We start from the raw sequence: 13039 nt of genomic DNA, 5'->3' as shown, positions 1-13039 counted from the left end.
CTTTTTTGTAAATTGGATCATCTGTAGCATTGCTGATGATAAATCCTCTCTTCTACCAGTCTCTGATTTTAAGCTTCTTTCTCTCCCCTTCTAGGCTGACACTCAATGCAGTGCTGAGGGAGTGCTGCACTGTCAGAGGTGCCGTCTTTCTAATGAGATGTTAAACCGAGACCCCCATCTGCTCTCTTAACGGGACGTAAAAGATCCCATTTCACTATTTCGAAGAGCAGGGGAGTTATCCCTGCTGTCCTAGTCAATATTTATCCCTCAATCACTATAACAAAAAAACAGATTATCATGTTGCTATTTGTGGGAGCTTGCTGTGCGCAAATTGGCTGCCATGTTTCCTACATTACCAGAGTTTACACTTCAAAAGTCCTTCATTGGCTGTAAAGTGCTTTGAGATGTCTGGTGGTGGTGAAAGACGCTATATAAATCCAAGTCTTTCTTTCTTTTATTCTCTTTCTCTCGCTCGCCCTTTCTGCTTCCCTTTCCTGCCTTTTTCTCTCCCCCCTGTGTCCTATGGGTGGTGTAGTGGGGGGAGCGGGGGGCAGTGGGGGGGGGGGGAGGCAGCAGTTTGTGGTGGTGACTGCAGAGCATGAGCAAGGGGAGGCATCCAGTCAGTGGTGCATGCCATGTGGGCCATGCCATGCGTTTCAGGTGACAGGTTTGGGGAGAGAGCGGGGGACTGCAGGCTGCATTTTCACACTGAGCAACAGTCAGGGAGGGGGGGCGGGTGGAAGAAATTAACGTTTCCAGCACACGGGGTGGGAAGGAATGCTTGCTCGGGGAGGGGAGGAGGGGGGGGGAATGGAGGTGGTAGGTAGGAGGTCAGCAATGTGCAGCAGTGGGGGGAGGGATCAAGGCAGTCCTGTAGATCTGCGAGCCACGCTGGGAGATAGGGGAGGGATACTGGCTTCAAGACATAGGGCTCGATGTCAACTGATGGGCGGGAACGGAGCAAAGCAAGCAGTTGACATCGTCTTGGAGCCGAATCAGGCAGGCTCGGCTGAAATTAATGGTCAGGCCTTATTTGCTTGCCCACTTCCTGACCTAAACTGCCGGGAAGTCAGCCTTAAGTGGATGCCCGCCCATTAAAACCTGCGGATGCAAGGACACGCTCTCCAGCACAAGGGGAATCCCATTAGGGGGGCGTCGGAAGCCCCAAGATTTCCTTCTAGAGCCCAGAGGGGCACTCCTGCTCCTCCTGGCCGCCCACAAGGAAACTAAAAAAAAAAACTGACTCATCATCATCATCATCAGCAGCAGTCCCTCGAAATCGAGTGGAAGCAAAACTTGTTTCCACTCTAAAAGTGAGTTCTTAGGTGGCTGAATAGTCCAATACAGGAATTACAGTCTCTGTCACAGGTGGGACAAATAGTCGTTGAAGGAAAGGGTGGGTGGGACTGGTTTGCCGCACGCTCTTTCCGCTGCCTGCGCTTGGTTTATGCATGCTCTCGCAACGAGACTTGAGGAGCTCAGCACCCTCCCGGATGCACTTCACTTAGGGCGGTCTTTAGCCAGGGACTCCCAGATGTCAGTGGGGATGTTGTACTTTATCAGGGAGGCTTTGAAGGTGTCCTTGTAACGTTTCCTCTGCCCACCTTTGGCTCGTTTGCCATGAAGGAGTTCCGAGTAGAGCGCTTGCTTTGGGAGTCTCGTGTCTGGCATGCGAACGGTGTGGCCCGCCCAAAGGAGCTGATCAAGTGTGGTCAGTGCTTCAATGCTGGGGATGTTGGCCTGGTCGAGGACGCTAACGTTGGTGCTAACTATTCTGGCCCTCGCTGCTGTTCCTAGCAGGTTTTGACTGATGGGAAAGCCAACATTGTTTCTCCAATCAAGCCTCATTAAAATGACAGATTGGACCCCCGATGAATTATTCAAAGCCCGACCTGCATATTTAAAGAGGACCCCATTGGATTGAGTGGGAGGTAGTGCCCAGATTGGTGTGGGATAGGACTGGGCAAGTTGTGCGTTCCATGTTAACAGACATCCGCCTGGTTTCTGATGGGCTTGGGGGAGTTACAATCTATCTCAGATTTTTTAGTGGTGGAACCTCTTTTCAGTCCGCAAGCGTGACCCAGAGCTTCCGGTCGCCTGTCACTTTAATTCTCCGTTCCATTCCCACTCTGACTTCTCCATCCTCGGCCTCCTGCACTGTTCCAATGAAGCTCAACATAAGCTCGAGGAACAGCACCTCATCTTTCGTTTAGGTTCTTTATAGCCTTCAGAACTCAATATTGAGTTCAACAATTTCAGAGCAGAACCTCTGCCCCCATTTTTTTTTCAGGCAGCTGTTGGTGATTCTGCTATTCCCATTTACACCTCCTCTAGACCCACTGTCACCCACAGACTCTGCATTAGCATTCCACACAAAAAGAAACAATATGGGGTAAAAAAGAGGAATATGGCAGGAAATGTAAAGGGAAGAATTTTGAATGAGGTATAAATGGGCACACACCAGAATTTCCTTTACATAAAGACATCTACCCATTGGATAAATGAAATGCAAGAAGCTCACATTCAGGAATGTACGAACATACGAACAATGACGGACATTTGGTCCATCGAGCCTGTCCCACACAATTGCGATACCTTGTGTATCGCAACATATCGGGGCCAAGTTTCGGCCTGAGTTGCTCCTGATTTTTTGGAGCAACTGGTTTAGAATGGAGTATCTTAGAAATTTGAATTCTCGGCATTTAGTTTGCTCCAGTTCTAGTCAGTTAGGACAGTTTCACTTTGGAACAGAATTTTTTTCAAAAGGGGGCGTGTCCGGCAACTTACGCCTGTTTTTAAAGTTTAGGCAGTGAAAACTTACTCCAAACTAACTTAGAATGGAGTAAGAAGATTTTTGTACGTTCGAAAAAACCTTGTCTACACTTTAGAAAATCAGGCGTAGGTTACAAATTAGGCGCAGGGAAAGGGGGGGGTCTAGGGTTTAAAGGGAAGTTTACAAACATTAAACACTTCAGTTTTACAAATAAAGAGCCATCATCAATAATAAATGATAAATACATCAATAAATCAACCAATAAACCAATCAAAAAAAATTAATTAAAAATTTTTTTTTTTTTTAAATTAATAAATAAAACATTTTCTACTTACCGACTACAGCACCGGGAGTCCTCCAACAGCGTACTGGGATGCCCCCCCAGTGTATCTCTGTCAGTGTCTCTATCTCTCTGTCTGTCTGTGTGTCTCTCACTCTCTGTCTGTCAGTGACTGTGTTTCTGACAGCGAGGGGAGGGGTAGAAGGGTGGGGGGAGGGGGGAGGTGGAGGGAGGAGGGGGGAGGGGGGTAGAGGGGGGGGAAGAGGAGGGGGGAGAGGGGGAGAAGGGGGGAAGAGAGGGGGAGAAGGGGGGAAGAGAGGGGGAGAATGGGGGGAAGAGAGGGGGAGAAGGGGGGAAGAGAGGGGGAGAAGGGGGGAAGAGAGGGGGAGAAGGGGGGAAAGAGAGGGGGAGAAGGGGGGAAAGAGAGGGGGAGAAGGGGGGAAAGAGAGGGGGAGAAGGGGGGAAGAGAGGGGGAAAGGAGGGGGGAGAGGGGGAGAAGGGAGAGAGGATGGAGGGAGGGAGGGAGGGAAGGAGGCTGAACGGCCGGGTCCAAAACTTCGGACTGGATTTACAGGTAGGTGGCGTCGGGTCTCGGGGGGGGGGGGGGGGGGAGGGGTCGCGGAGGTCCGGGGGAGGGGAGGGGGAAGACTCGCGGAGGTCCGGGGGGGGGGGAGGGGGGGGGAGGAAGAGAGAGTGTCGCGGGGGGGGGGGGGGCGCAAAGGTCGGGTCGTCTGGGGGGTGGGACGGGGGGAAGCAGAGGTCGGGTCGGGTGTGAGGAGCCTTATGCATGCAGCCCCGGTGAGGCCATTCGGCCAGGGCTAGGAGCTGCGTGCTTCAGGCCACTCCCACAGTTTTGGGCGCCTGGAGCTACTGTATATGTGCGCCCACTGTAGTGCGCATGTGCAGAGGTCCCGGCACTGTTTTCAGCGCAGGGACCTGGCTCCGGCCCCTACAGCTCGTGCTGTGCCGCGCCCAGCTCCAGAGGGCCTGCAGGGAGCCGGAGAAGAGGTAAGTTTTTTTTAGGCGCACTCTGTGGCGCGAAAAACAGACGTCCAGGTCCGGGCTGCGTCGTTTTAGGCACGGCCCGAAACTTGGGCCCATACACACCACCCCACCTGAAACCATGTGATCTCCTGGGAGAGGCAAAATTACAGATAAAAAACCCAGGCCAATTTAGGAAAAGTAAATCTGGGAAATTCCTCTCCAACCCATTGAGGCGATCGAAACTAATCCAAGAGATTACTTTGGCCTTGAATTCCCTGCAGTACCTACCTTTTGTAAGAGATGATCTCCGTTCCAACCCGAAACAAATCCAGCTTTTGCTTAAAGGAGTTCTGTGAATCTGCATCCATCATATGAAACAGCAGCTTGATCCAGAGGTCTAATATTCTCTGGGAAAAGAACCACCTCCTGATGTCTAACCTAGATCTAACCCTATACAACTTAAGTTTGTGACCCCTGGTCCTGCCTAACCTATTTAATTGAAATAAACTGTCAGCTGGAACAATGTCTATTCCCTTCATTATCTTATAAACCTCAATCATATCTCCCCTAAGTCTATGCTGCTCTAAGGTAAAGAGTCCCAACTCTTTTAACCTATCTTGATAACTCAGATGCTTTAGACTTGGAATTAGTCTAGCGACCCTCTTCTGCACCTTTTCCAGAGCCTCAATATCACCCACCATGTGAGGAGACCAAAACTGGACACACTATTCCAAGTGCGGCCTGACTAAGGTCTTGTACAAGGGCAAAACAGACTTATACTCAATTGTCCTTTGGATACACCCCAACACCCTATTTGCTCTAGCTATCGCTGCACAGCATTGCTCGTGTACCTTTAAGGATGTATGCACTAGAATGCCCAAATTTCTTTCTATCTCCACCATCTTTAATGCCTTCCCCTGAGGGGTGTATGAACGTTGAGCATTTGTCCTGCCCATATGCATAGAAGGGAGGAAATAATGTGAGATGTCCATTGCTGAGGAATAATAATTGAGAGTAACAGCCTAAGAAAAGTTAAGGAGAGGAAAGACCGATTCAGCCTAAATGAGTTCATCCCTTGAGTATTCCAATTCACCCAGACTACTGTACTCCCATATCATTAACTCCACTACCTTACCTGGTAGATCATTCCAAATGTTAACCACCCTTTATCACAAAAGTGGATCTATTTGTCTCGCCACCATAACTTCTTTGTTAATAATTATAAGTTGTAGGAATTATAGAGACAGTGCATGGTTCCTCCAGTACCACAGTCTCTTCTTCTACAGCAAGCATAAAGCTGCAGGAACACTGACCTACTGAGTCCAAGAATGGGGAGAGTGCTTGGTTTAATTGGTAAGTATGGTTTTTAATAAAATATTTTAAAAATCATCCAAACTATATATCCCGTACTTAATCTTCCGACTATATAGAAAAGGGCTATTATGTGTTAAGAAAAATCTGATGTAAAAAACAAGCAGTAAAAACTAAAATGTTGAGCTTTGCCTCACTTGCTGCAGTGTGTAGTAGACCAACTTTATCTCACTGTTATTGAAAATTTTTGCACACTTATTTATTAAAAAGCAAAACTGTCAATCCTATATACCATGAAATATGATGTATACATCGTGTCGACAAAGAGTTGCACACTATTGTTTAATTGCTGTTTTGGTAAAATATCATATTAGTTGTAGTGGCATATAAGAAGCACATAAAAAGCTGCGTAATGGTATGATTTGTATGGAAGAGTTTGCAGCACGTGTTTCTTTTTAATATAAGTTGTCCCCATCAGTCAGAGCTCAATGTGCAGGGCATGAATAGAGAGGATGCATGTACAATCTCACCCGCCCCATTCAATTCAAGGTCTGAACTGCGCTGTCAGGAGGAGCAGAGCAGAAGTCAGGCGACGTGAAGGGAAAGATCAAATGGGAAATTCGGTCACAGTGACTGGCCAAAAAGTAGCATTGTTGGTGGTCTTTCTAGAGTGAAAGGACATTGGAGGGGGAGTAAACAAATGGCTGCTATTCAATACCAAATACATAGACATTAGTTGCATAGAGCCAGTTCATTAGATGGCTTTTTTTTCTGGTCAATCTAATCAATCACCAAATATTACAGCTATAGAACAAATCTTTTATATCCTCGAAATGTATTGCAGTCGACCAGTGGCAGAGGCAGGATTGCTTTCGGGGGGTGGGGGGGGGGTTGGATTTGAGCTTGCCAGATCAAACAGAACTACTTCAAAATCTGGGTACAGTCGTGTAGTGCTCATGTTACTGGAGTAGAAATCCAGAGCCATGGACTAATTATCCAGAACAGTGTTCAAATGCTACCATGACAGTTTTGCACATTTGAATTCAGTTAAAAGAAATCTGGGAATTAAAAGTTGGCATTAAAGTTTAAAAAGCAAGTGACCATGGGGGCCCAAGTTTCCCCAGGAGTTGTTCCATTTTTTTTTGGAGCAGCTTGATTTTTCTGGAGTATCTTAAATTCTGCCCATTTAATTTGCTCCACTGTAAGTGAGTTAGTGAGGATTTTTTTAGTTTAGCTTTGTTTTGTTCAAAAGGGGGCGTTACCAGCCACCTACACCTGTTTTGGCCATTTAAGCCAGTTCGGCCACCTAATAATTGCTCCAAACTAACTTAGGCCAGCGTATGTGTCCGCACAGAAAAACCTTACGGAAAGTTAAGAAAGTTAAGAAATCAGCGCAGGTAGACAAAGATGGGGGCGGGTAGGGGAGGGGGGTGGGGGGGGAGAAGGGAAGCACAGAGGACCTTGCAAAGCACTAAACACTTTCTCAACAACATTCATGAAGCATAAAAACCATCAATAATAATTAAAAAGTAAATAAATAAAAAATAAAAAATAAAACTTAAGTCGTAGCTTCTTTCTGGGCCGGGGAAGTCAGCAGGCCAGGAGGCCACTCGGCCGGGGATAGGGGCAGGAGAACTTGGGCAGGAAAACGAACCGGCAGGCAGGCAGGAGAGAGATCTCACAGCACAACGTGGCAGGCAGGCAGGCAGGAGAGAGAACTCACAGGACAACGCGGCAGGCAGGCAGGCAGGCAGGCAGGCAGAACTCACAGGACGCACTGGCAGGAGAACGCACCGGCAAGCTCTTCAGCCAGGGCGAGCCGGCAGGACGCGCTGGGAGGGCGAGGAGCTACTGCGCATGTGCGCAGACTCCACTGCGCATGCAGACAGCTGCCGGCACTATTTTCGGCGCCGGGCTGTAGCTCCGTCTCCCTCTGCTTTTGCCATGCCACGCCAAGCCCTAGGACGGTCCATGGAGCGGGGAGAATACGGAGCTACATTTTCGGCGCCATTTTTGGAGTAGAGAGTCGGCACACCACAGGTAACTGCGCTGGAAAAAGGGGTTGGGGAAACTTGGGCCCAACATGAAGCCATCAGGTTGTCATAAAAACCCAACTGGTTCACTAATGTCCGTGAACGAAGGAAACTTTCTGTCCTTACCCAGCCAGGCCTATATATAATCCCAGGCCCACACCAAGGTGGTTAATCTTTAACTGCCCTCTGAAGTGGCCGAGCAAGACACTCAGTAGTATTAAATCGTGGCACCAGGCAGACTGCTGCAGGGTGAAGAAGACGCCACCATCATCTCAGGGTCTTTGCCAGCAACACATAAATCCCGAGACTGAATAAATAAAGATCGGTTTCAAGTAGGAATTTCACAAAAGGTTCAAAAATAAACCTTATTACTTCAATTAATTTAACAATTCAGTGAAGCAAATCAAGAAAACAATTTTGTCAGACAAAAACTCTGAAGCACGAAGCCAGTTATGTGTCGCTAATCCATCAACGACATCGCTATTATTAATTGCAATGACCAGCTGAACATTTAGGAGCACAGGCCCAACTAATCGGTTTTTAGTGGTTGAATTACAGAACTGACTAGCTCTGGAAGAACATCTTTTTGAGTTCTGCCCAGTTATTTAAAGCTAATTCTTTCGAAAGAAGATGTGGCCCGATAAAAAAAAACATAGTAATTTGGGGGGGCAGGGGGGCAGGTTGAATATCCAGGCACTCTCACCTGTCGACACCATTGGATTCTACACTAGAGAATGGATCGCCTCTTTAATTACATTTCATGCTTGTTTTCCAATTTTTTTTCCAGTGGGGTTCCTCGTGCTGTCCCAACTATAAGTGGGTAAGTCACAGTATTGCTACTAAACGCAAGAGCTACTGCTCACTACTGTATCGTAGTGCCCTGCTTTCCCAGAAGATTCTAACACAAGTTGCAACACTATTAAACAATCACTTTGAGTAAAAACTGCCACCAAACCCCATACTTAGATTTTTTTTTTTGAAAAAAGCTAATCATTTTTATCAAGGCTGGCAGCTTTAAGTCTACTGTTTTTATTGTCTGTTTTTAGGCACGAATTACAAACTGATTTGTTATTTCTCAAACAGGGCCCAGCACAGACCTGGAATAGGCAAGTTCAAGCAACAAAACATCTCCGCTTGCCTGTGCAACTATCTAATCTACGTGTTTGCGAGCATTGGTAAAGACTACATGATTACGACCATGGAGAAAAAGGAAGAAGATTTTACAAGTCATTCAATGATCTCAAAAAACAGTGAGTAGACATGTATTTTGAAACAGTTCATTGGTCAGATGAAGACGGGTTCCTCCATCTATGTTTCCAATGACACACCCCTTCCACCACCGCTTTCTCCCCATCTCTCCTAAAAGGTAGTGCTGGTGCAGTACAGTCCACAGACGTCCATTAAAGAAAGACTTGAAAGATTTGCATTTATATAGTGCCTTTCACGACCACTGGACGTGTCAAAGCGCTTTACAGCCAATAAAGTACTTTTGGAGTGCGGTCACTGTTGTAATGTAGGAACCTCGGCAGCCAATTTGTGTACAAGCAAGCTCCCACAGGTGATAATGACCAAATAATCTGTTTTTTTATGTTGATTGAGGGATAAATATTGCCGTGGGATTTTTTACGTCCACTTGAGAGAGCAGACGGGACCTCGGTTTACTTTCTCATCCGAAAGGTGGCACCTCCGACAGTGCAGCACTCCCTCAGCACTGCACTGGAGTGCCAAGCTAGGATTTTTGTCCTCAAGTCCCTGGAGTGGGACTTGAACCCACAACCTTCTAACTCAGAGGTGAGAGTGCTACCCACTGAGCCACATCTGACACATTATGTCACCTAACTGTCCGCTCTTCATGTGCGATTCCATACAGTGGCTTATTACTTCACTGTTGAATGGTCTCACAGCTGAGTGTGATCCTGTTCCTACTCGATGTCTGCACACAGACATTTTCCAATGAGTCGCTGGATAACAATCAGGAGAAGGAACCCTGTCCAATTGATCCCTTTCCTATCCCACCTTATCTATCTGGCCTGCTATCTTCAGGGATCTGTGGACATGCACTCTGTTATATATGTAAACTGGTATTTACTCTGTACAGCCACCAGATGGCTCAACCCCTGGAGTCCCAAGGGATCCCATAAGATATTTAAAGAGGTCTCACAGGTTGGAGAGGCACTCTGGCGACCTGCAATAAAAGACTAAGGTCAAACTTTACTTTGAGCTCAGTCTGACTCTTTCTCCATATATAACAACTGGCGACGAGATGCAGATAGCGAACCCAAATATGCAGAGAACAGTGGACATCCTGGAGAAATTCTCGGAGGGAGATGATTGGGAAACTTTTGTGGAGCGACTCAACCAATACTTCATGGCCAACAAGCTAGATGGGGAAGAGAGTGCTGCCAAACGAAGAGCGATCCTTCTCACCGTCTGTGGGCCACCAACATATGGCCTCATGAAGAATCTGCTCACTCCAGCGAAATCCACAGAGAAATCGTACGATGATTTGTGCACACTGGTCCGAGAGCATTTGAACCCGAAGGAAAGCGTTCTGATGGTGAGGTACCGGTTCTACACCTACAAAAGATCTGAAGGCCAGGAAGTGGCGAATTATGTCGCCGAGCTAAGACGCCTTGTAGGACATTGAGAATTTGAAGGACATTTGGAGCACATGCTCAGAGACTTTTTTGTACTTGGCATTGGCCAGGAAACCATACTTCACAAACTTTTGACTGTAGAGACCCCAACCTTGAGAAAGGCCATAGCGATAGCCCAGGTGTTCATTACCACCAGTGACAATACAAAGCAAATCTCTCAGCACACAAGTGCTGCTACAAGTACTGTGAACAAAGTGATGTTGTTTTCGAATCGTAATGTACAGGGCAGGTCACACATACCTGCAGCTGCACGTCCGTAGATGTCTCAGAGTCCACCATCAAGGGTGATGAATGCAAGGCCATTAACACCTTGTTGGCGCTGCGGGGGTGATCATCGTTTCCATTCATGCTGTTTCAAAGAGTACATTTGCAAGGGCTGTGGAACAATGGGATACCTCCAACGAGTGTGCAGGCGAGCTGCAAATCCTGCAAACTACCATGTTGCAGAGGAGGACAGATCCATGAAGGATCACGACGAACCAGAGCCTCAGACCGAGGAGACAGAGGTACATGGGGTGCACACATTCACCACGAATTGTCCCCCGATAATGCTGAATGTTGAACTAAATGGACCCCCGGTGTCAATGGAGCTGGACACGGGCGCGAGCCAGTCCATCATGGGCAAAAAGACTTTCAAAAGATTGTGGTGCAACAAGGCCTCAAGGCCAGTCTTAACTCCAGTTCGCACGAAACTAAGAACTTACACAAAAGAACTGATTCCTGTCATCGGCAGTGCTACCGTAAAGGTCTCCTATGATGGAGCTGTGCACAAGCTACCACTCTGGGTGGTACCGGGCGATGGTCCCACGCTGCTCGGCAGGAGCTGGCTGGGAAAGATAAGCTGGAACTGGGACGACGTCCGAGTGCTATCGCCCGCTGATGACACTTCGTGTGCCCAGGTCTTCAACAAATTTCCTTCGCTTTTCAAACAAGGCATCGGGAAATTCCAAGGAGCAAAAGTGCAGATCTACCCAATTCCGGCAGTGAGGCCCATCCATCGGAAGGCGAGAGCAGTACCGTACATGATGAGAGAAAGGGTAGAGATCGAGCTGGACCGGCTGTAAAGAGAGGGCAACATTTCAACGAGTGGGCCAGTCCTATCACCCCAGTCCTCAAGGGAGACAGCACTGTCAGAATCTGTGGCAATTAAAAGTATCAATCGTTTCTCCCTGCAGGACCAATATCCACTACCAAAGGCCGATGACCTCTTTGCAACGTTGGCGGGAGGAAAGACATTCACGAAGCTGGATCTGACTTCAGCCTACATGACGCAGGAACTGGAATAATCATCGAAGGCCCTCACCTGCATCAACACACACACAAAGGTCTTTTTGTTTATAACAGATGATGATTTAGAATCCGATCAGCGTCGGCGATATTCCAGAGAAACATGGAAAGCTTACTGAAGTTGGTCCCCCACACCATGGTCTTCCAGGACAACATTTTGGTCACAGGTCGGAACATAGTCGAGCATCTGCAGAACCTGGAGGAGGTTCTTAGTCGGCTCAACCGCGTGGGGCTCTGGTTAAAATGCTCGAAGTGCGTTTTCCTGGCGCCTGAAGTGGAGTTCTTGGGAAGGAGGATTGTGGCGGACGGCATCAGGCCCACCAATGCGAAGACGGAGGCAATCGAGAACGTACCGAAGCCATAGAATGTGACAGAGCTGCAGTCGTTTCTGGGACTCCTGAACTACTTTGGTAACTTCTTACCGGGTCTCAGCACACTGTTAGAACCACTGCATGTCTTACAACGAAAAGGGGATGAATGGGTTTGGGGCAAAAACCAAGAAAATGCCTTTGTAAAAGTGAGAAAATTGTTATGCTCAAACAAATTGTTTGTGTTCTTTGATCCATGTAAGCGTTTGGTACTAGCATGTGATGCATCATCATATGGCGTCGGGTGTGTATTGCAACAAGCTAATGATTTTGGGAAACTGCAACCAGTTGCTTATGCATCCAAGTGCCTGTCTAAGGCTGAGAGAGCCTGCAGCATGATTGAGAAAGAAGCGTTTGCGTGTGTCTATGGGGTAAAGAAAATGTTTGAGCTAAAATTCGAATTGGAAACTGACCATAAGCCACTTATGCCCCTGTTTTCCGAGAGTAAAGGGATAAATACCAATGCATCGGCCTGCATCCAGAGATGGGCGCTCACGTTGACCGCCTACAACTACGCCAGCCGCCACAGGCCAGGCACAGAAAGCTGTGCCGATGCTCTCAGTAGGCTGCGATTGCCCACCACGGGGGTGGAAATGGCGCAGCCCGCAGATCTAACCATGGTTATGAAAGCATTTGAGAGTGAGCAATCACCCGTCACTGCCCGGCAGATCAAAACCTGGACAAGCCAGGACCCCTTATTATCGTTAGTCAAAAGCTGTGCGCTTCACGGGACCTGGTCCAGTGTCCCAGTGGAAATGCAGGAAGAGATAAAGCCAGTCCAGCGGCACAAAGATGAGATGTCTATACAAGCAGACTGCCTTCTGTGAGGCAATCGAGTAGTGGTCCCCAAGAAGGGCAGAGACACCTTCATCAATGAGCTCAACAGTACCAACCCAGGCATTGTAATGATGAAAGCGATAGCCAGATCCCACGTGTGATGGCCCGGTATCGATGCGGACTTAGAGTCCTGCGTTCACAGAAGTAATACATGCTCACAGTTAAGCAATGTACCCAGGGAGGCGCCGCTAAGTATATGGTCTTGGCCCTCCAAACCGTGGTCTAGGGTACACGTCGACTATGCAGGCCCATTCTTGGGTAAAATGTTCCTTGTGGTTGTAGCGTATTCCAAGTTGATTGAATGTGAAATAATATCGGCTAGCACGTCCGCTGCCGTTACGGAAAGCCTGCGGGCCATGTTTGCCACTCATGGCTTGCCCAATGTCCTGGTGAGCGACAACGGGCCATGTTTTACCAGTGCTGAGTTCAAAGAATTCATGACCCGTAACGGGATCAAACATGTCACATCTGCCCCGTTTAAACCAGCGTCCAATGACCAGGCAGAGAGA

At 47.8% G+C, this 13039-nt stretch overlaps 1 pseudogene; it reads left to right on the top strand.

Annotated features, from left to right (window-relative positions):
* The first annotated feature begins 5365 nt into the window (after positions 1-5365).
* LOC139228027 (acidic mammalian chitinase-like) overlaps positions 5366-13039 on the top strand; it is a 50101-nt pseudogene continuing 42427 nt past the window's right edge.

The sequence above is a fragment of the Pristiophorus japonicus genome, chromosome 17 (genome assembly GCF_044704955.1).
Source record: "Pristiophorus japonicus isolate sPriJap1 chromosome 17, sPriJap1.hap1, whole genome shotgun sequence".
NCBI lineage: Eukaryota > Metazoa > Chordata > Chondrichthyes > Pristiophoridae > Pristiophorus > Pristiophorus japonicus.
The sequence above is the reverse complement of the archived record's forward strand: the minus strand, read 5'-3'. Positions and strand labels throughout refer to the sequence as shown.